This window comes from Amblyomma maculatum, chromosome 8, assembly GCF_055883805.1.
Source record: "Amblyomma maculatum isolate TAMU_Amacu chromosome 8, ASM5588380v1, whole genome shotgun sequence".
In the NCBI taxonomy this organism is placed as follows: domain Eukaryota; kingdom Metazoa; phylum Arthropoda; class Arachnida; order Ixodida; family Ixodidae; genus Amblyomma; species Amblyomma maculatum.
In genome coordinates this window covers 38,245,724-38,258,944 of record NC_139351.1, presented here as the reverse complement: position 1 = coordinate 38,258,944, position 13,221 = coordinate 38,245,724, and the positions used below count along the sequence as shown (strand labels likewise).

Below are 13,221 nucleotides of genomic sequence, written 5' to 3'. Positions count from 1 at the left end.
ATTTCAGAGGACATAGACTGCTCTGAAAGCTTTGATCCCAACCTCAAGATTAGGAGCGACTGAAAAAAAAAAACAAAATGAGTTGAGTGCGTAAGCTGAACTGCACTGTACTACACAAAAAATGAGTGCGGTCAACGTAAGCTGAACTGCACTGTACTACACGGAAACCACCGCCTATAGATAAGCTGCATACGAAATGTGCCAGAGGACGACGGGGCTCCGAGAGGTACCGGTTGCGTGAGGGAAAACAGTCGCGAAAGGTAGACACGGAGCTGAGGAATCGAGGTCATGTGTCGCGCACAATAATGCAAGCAGGACCGAGAGAGGGAGCTGCCGACGCCTCCCTCGCTTTGCCCACTTGCGAGAGGGGGCGCGCAACAGATCGCCACGCGCGGCCGCCAGACGCCCAGCTGCGAACGGCAGTGGTGGGCGCGTTGTGTTTGTGCGGATTAAGTTGTTGCGTGTGCTCGTGTTTGTACCGGTGGACGAGACTCAGTGAGAGCAGTCTCTGTGCGACGTTGCATTCGTGTATCTCACCGTGGTGTTGCCCTCAGCGTGGAACTTGGGCATCGAAGACTACGCCAGAGAGCGGCAGTTTCAAAGTGCGATCGTGCCATGAGGAGAACAGGTTGTTGCGTCGTCTGCTAGTGAGACCGATCGCACGGCAGTGTTCCGGAGGCCACAAGAAAGCTGTGCGTGAAACGCGGGTCTCTACCTGCGGAGACAAATTCGTGATCACAGGCGGTGAGTCCTTTGCGCTATATTTGGGATTTTTTGGCTGCAAATGCCGACTTCAGGAGACCATATCGCCGTGTTGGTTACGAGAACAAGTGCAAGGTCAACAGTGCATATTCCCAGGGGCCTAATTACGCAGCGATCATATCATGATCCGGTCGCAAAAACTGTCACAAGGAAAAACACCAGCGAAAAAAGACGCAGGGAAAAAGGAAACACACAGTCACCGAACTTAGGAGTTGTAAGTCCGGCGACTGTGTGTGTGTTTGTGTTTCTTCTTGTCCTGCGTCTTTTTTTTTCGCTGGCTTTGTTACTAGTAGACATTACCCAACTGGCCCAGCAATTCACTCTTCTGAAACATTGTCACAGACTGGTCCAGTACCGCCACTTCTATCGAGTCATATGTCCGCTGGTAAGAATCGACCAATAGGAGAGGGCTAATTTGTCGGTTTGCAAAATATTTGTGGCAGGTTCGTGATGTGATCTTTGCGTACTACGGACCAAAGGCCCGAACTACCCGCCGATCACATGACAAAACCTGTCACAAGCCAATCGGCTAGCGTCGATCTATCGATTCCAACCGACAGATCTGTCGCCCAATAGGCGCGGGAACTGATTGTCAGGTTTGTGACAGTTTTTGTGATGTGATCGGCGGGTAGTTCGGGTGACGAGACCGGCAGTTGTGTTCCTCGTGCTGCCGGTGTTTCAAACTTCCGCATGACGATGCGCGCGTCGAGAGACGCATTCTGCTCGCAGCCCTTTGCAAAATGGGTTGGTTTGAGTGACTGACTTTGCGGTTTATCTCCGGTCGTAGACCGAGGGCGATTCCACTGCATTCCGCTTTTGTGTGCTGTGTCAATTATCTGCAAGGCGGAGCCTGTGATAAAGGGCTGCCCTGCTCGGTGCTTGCTTTCGTTCGCCGTCACTGCAGTGGCGGCACAAGTGCCTTCGTAGCGCAGTACCTCAGCCGACAGAAAAATGAACACCGCCAATGGGCATAAATCAAAGAGTCCAGCTGCCTCGTTTCAAGGTGAAAACGCGAACGGCCGCATGAAAGCAGACGGTCGCTGAGCTAATCGTGATTCGCGTGCTAAAGAAGGTTCGGCGCAGCGGCGGTCACGAAAGCCGGCTATCATCTCGTGTATCTTTTTACTTTATCTGGCAAGTTTTGAAGCCATTGGGGGTCACTTCTTGTGGACGCCGTTGGCCCGGCAACGCACGCCGCAGCAACAGCGGGCCGGGTCGAAGGCTGGCTGCTTTTTACGGTCGTTCCGTATCGAACCGTGTGGGACGTTGTTCCAAAGTCGCAAACAAAACGGACACCCCCCCGCGCGCGCACTTGCAAGTAGGTCGCTTGGACATGATTGATCGTATTTACCGGCCTTCCAGGTATGACGCGAGAGTGAGTTACGGCCAGGTCGTTACAGGGAGTGCGGCCTGGAACTGAACTTTTTGACATCCATTAGGTCAATCGAACATCCGTGGGATCGATGTGAAGCTGCGTTTTGCGAAATGCTGTAAAATAACTACCAAGGGGGAAATGGCACATCGATATTGCCTATAGGCTGGTTGACGCGATTTTTTCTAAACTCTATACTATCTCAAGTTTATGGTATAATCCAGATTCTGACAATTTCGATTATTTTTTCCCACTGTCTTCAGCAGGCGACACGTGCAAAGCACGGTACTACTGGATAAAGAAACGGAGCACTTGTGGGGCGGGTATCTGGAACTGGAAATTTCGATGAGCGCTTGAGCAACGACATGGTTTCGCGCAAGTTTTTGAAGGATGATTGCAGAATTTAAAGAGCGTATATTTACCACATTGCTAGCAGCGATGAATTATAGGCGTCTAATATTTCAAGCCCAACAACGGCGGGCACACGCATGGATAGGCGTGTCGATCAGCTTTCACACCCTTCCCCCGACCACCAGTGAGCTGTTTGTTGTTGCAAGTAGCGCATGCAATGTCGTCTATTTATCAGTGTGCTGTCGTTGTGGCGCTTGAAATATTAGAAGCAACGCCCTGCAAAGCGCTTTACTGAATTATAGAAGCCTTTAGGGGGTGACGGTACAGCTTTCCTTATCAAACAGCTTCAGATAATGCAGAGGAAGCCTCGCCTGCTTCGGAGCGCCCTTGAACCGTTGGTAGCTGGACACGGCGTCTCGTTTTAGAAGCCGTCATATTCTCGCACGGCGATTATAGTTCGATGTAATTCAGTAAGGTTCCTGGTACTCTGAGTCACTTTAGGATGGTCAAGCCTCATAAGCCACTTATGAATAATGTCTTGCAAGGTCTTAGAGCGTGAATTCAGGTTAAATAATGCTATTTTATGGGTAGCAGGTAAACACTGTAACTGTCTCACTTTCAGTTACACTCGTCGTGAGGGCAGGGACGAGAAAGGAAACAGGAAGAGGCGCAGTAGGAATTGCTTTTAATGCAACTAATCGGTTCACAAGGTTCTTGCGAGTATTGCAGTCTGATTGAAAGGATACGCGTGGAGCCTAAAATATATAAATAGTTGTGAGGCATTGCAATCGGTCGAAGAAGTGGCTTGACGATTGCCGCGAGATTCAGCAGTAGCCGTTAACGTGATTTCAACGAGAATGCAAGTAGCGCTGTCGCAGTTCCGTGGATCATGCGCTTCTTCGCTCAAAAATGACTTTTGGCGGCGAGTGAAAACAGGCGCACGATTGCGTATCACCATTGTTGAGAGAAAACCATTGTTTATGCAGCGTTCGGGACGGTGGCATCCCACTTCATTTTGTAGTCGAGGAGGAGGCTAGTTTCCGACAGGGATTCCAACCGACAACATATGTGCCCTTCGACAGTATGGAATTCAATCGAAGTGTAGGTGTCCGGAGAGAATTGGTTACTTACGGAGAAATTTACAATCAGCACCACCCCAAATCCGACAGCTCGCATTCCAGACCTATGTTCGTCCAAAACTAGAATACGCTTCATCCATCTGGCACCCTTCACAAGCATACCTCGCTAATAATCTAGAGGCCATCCAAAACCGTGCCGCGCGATTTATCATGTCACAGCACTCACGTGAAACCAGCATCACAGCACTAAAACGAACTCTTTCCCTCCCAAGCCTTCAATCACGCCGCATTATATCACGTCTCTGCCTCCTTCATTCTTTTTTTTTTTTTTACTATCCTCACAACCGGCCCCCTCTCCTGCAACCTCCCTCAAGAATGTCCCGTCGACTCAATCACAATCACCCGTTAAAACTGATTTTTGGCCGCACTGCAGCAATGAATAACTCTTTTTTTCCAGATGCAATAGCCCAATGGAATGCTCTACCGGACGTTATTGCTTCATGCAAAGATCGTCAAATTTTGCGAGCAAAACTAACGAGTCACCTTCAGTGTTCTACTTGACAATGCACACTAGTCTGCTCTTGTATATTTTGTTAATGTTTGTTTGTTGGCTTCGTTTTCTTTCTTTGTTTTTGTTTCTTGAACTGGTGTTCGCATGCTGTTATATAATGTTATTGCTCCCGCCTTATGTAATGCCCTCGGGCCTTTGGGGCTTCAATAAATGAAATGAAATTCAGCCAATTAACGACATACTACTGGAGTGTAAATATGTAATTGGTTGGAATTCATAACGCAAACTAGCCTCCAAGTTGACCCGGTGGAGGGTAAATAGGATCATTTTGAAGGTAGCGCGAAAAACGAGGACCAAGAGTAGAAGGACACAACACGGAAACTAAATGGAAACTAAATGGTGTGACCCCACTCTGAACGCTGTAAAATGACTGTTGCGTCGCTATTTTTTTCCGAAATCAGGCGTGTTTTCTCTCATTCTTTTCGACACCGTTTTCGCATTTCTGTGTTACGGCGACTCCTTTTCGAGCAAGCGAACTGTATATTATGTTAAAATAGGGCCAGAGACACGGACCGATAGAAAGTCAAACACGCATTGCGCTCAACTGACAGCCGAAATTTTATTCATGAAGCATGTCTTTTTATACACTGAGACTGATCAAAAGTAGACAAGTACCGTCCCGTGGCATAAAACGTCACCCTCTCCCGCGAAGGTACAGGTTGTCCACTTTCTACCAGTCTCTTTCTAACAAGACATTTTGCAAATTGTATATAATATCCAGTTAAAGATGCACGCACAGTACGTATGCGCGCACGCACACACACACACACATATATATGTGTGTGTGTTTGTGTGTATGTGTGTGTGTGTGTGTTTGCCTGCAGTAAAGTTTCTCCGTACAAGCAGGGCAACAGCAAGGCAGTAGGGCTGATTGGCGTGACAGCAGTGAAGTAGTCTGTTAGTCTCGTTGCTTGACATTCAAGCGTATTTCTTTTCAGGCGACACATGTAAGTGCCACTTCCGGCGGTTCTTGAATCAAAGGGGGCAAATACCAGAGCCGAGTGCGCTTTCAGCTTTTATTCGGGTAGCTTCCACAGGCGTTGCCTCTCATATACGTCTTTACAAGGAGTCTTTCTTTCCTCGTTTCGTTTTCACGCAGTGAGGAGGAACGAAATAAGAGCGCTTTACTCTCAACAGCGTCGGTATGCCCACTAAATGTCACACCCATCCGTTAGTCCCACTAAATGTCACACCCATCCTGTTATTTGTACGTCACTGTGGAAACAAGCGTGGGCCAGTGTCTTTTGTAAATAAGCAGTACCATGAGAAACACACCCATCTACAGGGGCCAATTTTTGCGCGATTCTTTATATTGTTATCTAACGGCAAAAATCAGCACCAAAAGAACGCGGACAAGACGAACCCAGCACGAGCGCTCCTTACCAACTGTCTGTCATGCCACTTTTTTTTTTTCCTCAACTATATGAACCAGCTAGCCCAGACAAAAGTCTTGATGCGTTTGCATATTTATGGGACGATTGCGTGCAGAGTAGGATTTGGTCTACTTCGTGGGTACAGTATGGGAAAGGCAACGAGCTAGTTAGTTGATATATTTTGAAAACATAGCGCATTCGACGTGATATTTTTTCCGCAATAAAGTTACTAGTTAGCGCCTGTCCCGTATACATCCGTGTCATCCTTGCCTTTATTTGCGCTATGATTTCAAGGGAAAGGCAATCGCAGCAAAAGGTGCTTCACTACATGATCAGCTTCGGGCTGTCCAGGAGGCGCCGCGCGGCGGCGGAGAGCTTCGGGCTCTCTGTGCCGACGTGGGAGCTGCCCTCTACACCTGGCGCTAGCCGAGTGTCCTCCAGGACCCCTACTGTGGGAAGTTTTACCAAACCAAACCAAAATCGCAGCACCCCACATGTTTGACGAAATTCTTTCTGTCAATCAATCAAAGCGATATTTATTTATAAGCAGACAAATACATAAATTACATTTGCATCGAGAGCCGCGGAGTTAGTAGATGGTCTGGTACAAAATAAAAAAAAAAGCTGATCAGGCGGCCTTAATTAGCAAAAAAGGAAAAACAAAATCAACGCGCTCGGAGCAAATGCATTTTAGTCAACGGATCTTAGGCGAGTAACACGAAAGAGAAGCGTAAAAGGAGAGTGAAAAAAAATCAGAATAAATCAAGGCCCCCTTCATTTCGATACCATAACAGATGATGATGTACCGTCTTTGCCAAAAGTAACCGAGCCGGCCAGCGGAGCAGGCACGGGGCCGAGCTGCGGCGCTACCATCGCCATCGCTGGCCGCTGCTCTCCGGCGGCGAGCGTAATCTCACTGACGTAATCATGCTCCCTCACTCTCCTTCTTGGGATAATAAAACGTAAGCGAGTACCAAGTGCGGTGCCTGATTTTGCGCCTTCAGAACGTTGCGCTAGTGAGGAAGGGCGCTCCGCATAGCATCACTCGCTCAATGCTCGTTTCTATCTGGCGCTGTAAAGCTGCTCTCTTCGTTACAATGTCTTCGCGTTTAATATCGGTGCAGTGCTCCCGCAGTTGCAACGACTGGACAAATGCATGCTTTTCTACTCGTTTGGATTGTCCCGGAAGTATGGGGAGGAATCGATTTCGAAAACTCGATGCGCTTTTCCACCGGTTCCTAGCCGTCCGTTGTGAACACTGTCGGATTTGCTGTCACGCTAAGTCAAGCTGAAAGAGAGAAAATTAAAAGACTTTCAAATGTTTCATGTGCCCCTCCTGCTGCATACCTTCTTTCCCGCTATTTGGTTACGTACGAAAAGCGCGTAGTGTTCTCGGCGTTGGTAATTACTTTCCTGTGTTAGCCTGCTGCCAATCTATTCGTTTAATGAGTGAACTGCACAAAAATGTCATTCTCACACCTTAAACATATCTCACCCATTTTCTCAATAAGTACGGCCGTTTCTTCTCTTTTTTTTCTTTTACGAGGGAACACCATGCGACCAACCTAACAGCAATATGTCCTGGAAGTGAAAAGAAATTTGGACGTGCGGCATTTGGATTGGACTGCGAACTACTTTTGCGTTACTGTCTTGATTGGTAGTTTAGTGCCCGCTGGCAGAGTGGTGCATCGGCGACTCGATAAATAAGTTGCTGGAATAGAACCCTCAAGTCTGACACAAGATATAGCTCGCAAACCTGAGACTCCCGTCATTACTGAACACCCTGGCCGCAAAAAGGCGAAGATTAATTAGGAGGGCATTTCAATGCAAGTAGAAGAAAGGCATCAAAGCTTCGTAGGCATCCTTCGCAATAGCACAGCTTTCTTGGGGGAATCATATGGTAGGGAATATTTGCATCACTTATTCGGCATTGCCAAATATTTTTTGAAGCAGTTACAATCTCTGCTCAAATTTTCGGCATTCAGTTTGGTGTTGCAATCGCGAAAACCATTACGCACTTCTGTGCGTTAACAAGCGGCGGCAAATGCGACATTAACGGATTCGCCTCGTTACATGGACAAGAATAGGCGCACTAGAAGCAGCAGGAAATATCGGCTCGTTTTTATTTCTCTCTAGCTCAGCGAAGTGTCATCATTGGAGGCTAGGAATCACGCGAAAAACTAAACCCAGGTTTCTATTATGCCCTGTCTAACTGTGCTGACTTTTCGAATCATTTTATCTACGGGAGCTGTGTACTGGTATTCCACATGCAAGGCGTTCTATAACGAAAAGCGCAGCTTCACAATGCCAGTCCGAAATCAGCGTTGAGCGAGTTTTGCTGTGCACAGCGCCCTCCGTGACTAGCACTGCGTTCTAAAGGAACGAAATCGTACGCCGCACATGGTACCCGCTTACATTTTATCATCCCAAGAAAGACAGCCAGGGAGCAGCCTTACGTCAGCGAACTTACACTCGCAGCCGGCGAGCTACGGCCACTGACGGCGACCGCCACGCCGCCGCTCGACCCGAGCTTGCTCCGCTGCTCGGTTAATTTTGGCAAAGACAGTACGTTACACTTTACACACAGAAAAAAAAAAAAAAACGTCAAATTTTTTGTACAATCGCAGTTGCAGTGTAATGGACTGTGTACACATCGAATCATGTTTGTCATTGCTAAACGTAAACGCTCGTAGCCTGCTAAATAAAGTGAGTCTATGGTCCTCATCGAGTGCGACAGTGCTTCCGTAATCTGTGTCACAGAGACGTTGCTGAATGAAACTACCCTATGTTCTGATTTTGTACCCCCTGGGTATGTAGCAATAAAGAAAGTCAGAACCTGCGGTGCTGGTGTGGCGCTCTTCATCAAGGAAGGCGTCGAGTATACTGCCCTGTAGATGTTTAGGAACTGAAAGTGTGTGGTGCGAAATCAGGCTTCACGGTCTCGTTGTTGCTCTCGGTGCTGATTACCGCCCTCTTAACAGCGATGACACGGTAATTGCAGAATTAACTTGGTCTGGTTTGTTTTGTGGGGTTTAACGTTCCAAAGCGACCATGGCTATGAGAGACGCCGTAGTGGAAAAATCTGGAAATTTCGACCACCTGGGGTTCTTTAACGTGCACTGACATCGCACAGCTTTGGTCTGCATAATCTGCTATCAAACTTGGGCACAAGCGAAGTGCTGGGCTTGATGATGTGCCCAGCACATTTCTGAAACGGTATTTCGAATAGCTTTCTCCCTATTTATACGCACTGTTTAGAAAATCACTGAAGTCTTAAACTGTTCCGTTGCTCTGGAAAAACGCGAAAATTATTTCAGTACATAAAGATGGTAACAAGCTCCTGGGCACCAATTACTGGCCAATTTGTTTATTATCAACAACGTGCCAACCCCTAGAGCATATCGTTCATAAATATTGTTCAATATTTAACCGAGAACAACATATTGTCCAACGCACACCATGGGTTTCGCGCTGGTTTTTCCAGTGCCACAACTCATCGAGTTGACACATGATATCACTGCAGCACTTAACGCGCGCCGACAGATTGATGCTTTTTTCGTAGATAATGCGAAAACATTTGATACCGTATACCATCAAAAGATTTCACTTAAACTGCAGATTTCCATTAATGATTCTGAACTTGCCGGCTGGCTAACTGATTACTTGTACCTACGCTCGCAGTTCGTTTCCTATAACCAGTCGAAATCATCTAGCATAGGGGTAACTTCTGGTGTGCCTCGATGGTCTGTTTTAGGGCCACTTTTATTGATTACCTATGTCAATGATGTTATTCCAACTATTGGTGACCTTCCGGCAAAAATTCGGCTATATGCCGACGACTGCATCATTTATTCTAAAATCTCCTCAATTACCGATCACGACAAGCTAAATAATGCATTTTCAAGGTTCTGCGACTGGAGTGTGAAGTGGGAGAAAACTGTTTCTCTGACGTTTACGAACGAATGAGAACCACTTAGGTATACGTATAATAATAAACGCAATAGTCTAGCACAGGTAAATGAGTTTAAATATCTAGGAGTAACGTTTATACCAAATCTGAAGTGGCGCAGGCATATAGAAATAATTTGCGCGAAAGCATGGAGAAAACTGGGTTTCCTGAAAAGCAGCTTGAAAATAGCCCCAAAAGAGCGCAAGATTACTGCGTATAAATCTTCGGTTAAACCACTTCTTGAATATGCATCTGACGTTTGATCACTCTACCATCTACGCGACACAAAAGAGCTTGAGCCTGTTAAAAAAAAAAAAAGGAAAAAGCAATCAGATTTATTTTTCGCCGTTATGAACGCAACTTCTCGCCTTCGACACATGCCACCATCTTATCGCTTCCCTCTCTTGCTGATAGGCATGCCTGCATCATTCTCCTCCACAAGATTGTTGATGGCACTTTATATCTCTACAAGCCCCAATTCAGTTCTCCAATCCCTCTGCGGCACGCACGGGACGCAGTAGCCCGCTCAACGTAGTTCCATTACAGGCATCAGTGATACTCTTTTTTTCCTCGCTCCATAGAAATGTGGAATACACTGGATGGTTCCCTTCGTGCAATGCGCATGACGATTTTGCCAGTCAACTAAAAAACCATATGTGATAGCGTTTTTTGTTCCTTGTTCCATTTTGTTAACATACCCTTTTATATTCCGTGAATGTATTTGCTTTTATTTCCTCACTTGTTGCTATGGTGTGATCACTGCGTATGTGCCCACGCCTATAATGTCTCGCCCTGCGAGGCAACAGTATATGTAAATAAATAAATAAAATAATAGAGGAACTTCAAGGAAAAATAAAATGAGGGCAGGGGTCAGGACTATTCCGGGCTGTTAATGAAGAATATCTTGCAACTTAGCTTAAAGATTCACATTAAAAGCCCCTGCATCCAAAATCTTGCTATGGAAATTGAACTCTTCGTTCTCCGTATACATTACGACAGGCAGGCAGGTTGACGTTGCCATTTAATGCCTGTCTAGTATCCCAGGATGGCAACTCTAATATACTGAATGGTAGAGGAATATACTAGCAATAATGAAGCTTACCGATCTTCAGTGTTTCTCACTAGGCATGACTTCATTAGATAGAGCTCGATTTTCTTTATATAAATTAAAATTTCTGTTGTTAAAAGGCGAATGACCTATCGGTAGCTTCAGCAAGGGAAGTAAATAAGGTTTCTGAGTTAGGGCTCGAGTTTCCCCGCAGTAGCTGATATGACGTTGAAATGGCGAAAAATGCAAGGCAAGATAATTATTTGCCTTGCGAAGCGCATAACAGCTGAGAGCTAGCTTTTTACATACTTTATCGCCGTCATGGGAGTATTTGAAAGAAGAAACCTCCTGAAAGTTACTATTGTTGTCTGATATGTTTCTTCTCATAAAGTGAAACCAACTATTTAGCCGTATCTACATTTATTGTAAGTCTATTAGCACTAAAGCGTTCGGAAGCATTAAACAGTTCGGATGTTAATTTGATTTCTAGTCGTGTTGCAGATGCGTGTAGTGTTGTAGATTTTTCGGCTAGTTGGCGAACGTACATAACGAAGAAACGTGCACAAAACAAAACGGGACACTAGAAAGAGACACACATGCAAAAAAGTGCGCAGACATATTTTCAGAAAACAGCGCATCGCCTTGAGAAGAGAATAAGGGCATGCGTGCAATGCTCTTGTTGTCTTATTAAGGCGATGTTTAGTTTTCCGAAAGTATAGTTGCAAGTTCGCGCTCTTTTAAGTGTGCGCATTTCTTCCTAGTGTCCCGTTTTGTTTCGTGGCAATTTTTTTATTCCTATTATAATATTCAAGTGCGAACGAAAGAGCAGTGCCGCCTACATACGTTTCCATACCTTTGAAAACTGAACAGCATGCGGGAGGCTGTTCACGAAAATAGAAAACAGAACAGGACCGAGTACAGATCCTTGCGGGACACCGGAAGTAATCGGTAGGAATGTGGAAGGTGTGTTCCTCAGTACTGTAGTTTTCGTTTTCTGGCGGACAGGTAAGGTAGCTTTCAAAGAACTGGAGACAGTCGTTATTAATACATATGCTCTTAGTTGTTTCAACAACTCGAAGTGACAGACGCACTAAGCTGCTCCTTTTTTTTTTTAAGTAAGTTTTAACCGCGGAGCTACGGGACACGAGGAACAATGATTGTCCCGTGTGTCTCGTTGTTCCGCGCTTAAAACGTACTTGAAGAAATGCACCAACTAGCTTGCATTTACGTCCTTGCACGTTGTATCTTTTTTATGTCGAGAAATATTACTAGAGCAGTCTAGGTTTTGTGAAAAGCAGAGTTAATAATCGGGAAGGTGATGTAACGGCAGTAGCTGTTGATTTAAATGAGACAAGGCCATGCTGCACAGCACAAATTACACTATTATCAAGCAGAACCTTGTTAAATAGTAGAGCTATTAGTTTTTTTTTTTAAACAGTATTAGTTACGCTAAGCACAGGAATGGCAGCCTTCGCGGTCTTCAAACTTGTTGGGCACTTGCAGCTAACCATTGCATGTATAATTGTTTTTCATTAGTACACAAAAACGATGCCAGTAATATTTTTTATCACTTTCACTGGTATTCTGTCAAAACCACAGGCTTCGTTTTCTCGTAGACTGAATTACTGACATCATTTCATCTTCGTTACTTCCCAGAAAACAAAAGCATAATTACTTACAATAGGTGTCTCTAAGCCTGGCGTTGTGAAAGGGAATGTATTAACCAAGTGTCTTTCGCAATCGACGAAATGATTATTTAAAATATCAACGACATTCCCTGAGATTGTGTTAGAAACAATATATTCTTTTTTTCTCAATCCATCAAAACCACTCACAATTGCCCAAACCTTTTTAGAATTCTCTTCGCGGTAATTAGATTATATATGTAATATCTTCAAGCAACACTCATACACTCCGTTGAGGCAGTACAAAATCGCTCCGCTCGGCTGATCTTAAATAACTATCAAAGGACAGCCAGCGTTACTAATATGAAAACATACTTGCATCTCCCACTTATCAACAAAAGAAAACTATCACACCTCTGACTTTTTTCATAAAATATACTACCATAGCTCCACATTGCGTTCCTTATGGGTTCAACCACCATCCTACATTTCATTTCGCCGTAACCACAGTCAAAAGGTAAACATTCCGCACTCAAACACAGTTGCCTATTCTAACTCGTTTCTTCCCCGGACCTGTAATGATTGGAATAACCTGTCTGCATACCTAACAAGCATAACTGAAGGGGAAAAACTGAAATTCGCACTGCAAGTTTTCTTTCTTGCCTAGTATTAAAACTTCCTGTAGGGTTATTTGTTTATCTTCATTGTATTCAGTGTTGCTTATTATATTTTTATATATTTTATTTATTTTTACACTTGTGCCGTCTTCCTAAATTACACATGTATCTCGTTGTTCTTTTTATGTGCGAATTTTTAACGAACTTTGTTTTTCAAACTTGTACGCTTATTGTGTTAACCTTCTGTTTTATATACACATATATATATATATATATAAGTAGGTGACACACGGTGGAAAATACAACACTTTATTCCGACGTTTCGGCCGGGGTCCGGCCTTTGTCAAGGAATGTAGCAAAGGCCGGACCCCGGCCAAAACGTCGGAATAAAGTGTTGTTTTTTCCTCCGTGTGTCACCTACTTTAAGTTTATGCCCCACCGGACCCATTCGAGCTTCAACCCCCTCCCTATATA

General features: G+C 45.0%; 1 protein-coding gene across 1 annotated transcript in view; it reads left to right on the top strand.

Annotated features, from left to right (window-relative positions):
* The first annotated feature begins 384 nt into the window (after nt 1–384).
* LOC146181010 (receptor-type tyrosine-protein phosphatase kappa-like) overlaps nt 385–13,221 on the top strand; it is a 188,749-nt gene continuing 175,912 nt past the window's right edge. Inside the window, exon 1 of the mRNA XM_084576230.1 lies at nt 385–744. The gene's annotated coding sequence lies outside the window, so the exon portion shown is untranslated. The remainder of the gene's footprint in view (nt 745–13,221) is intronic.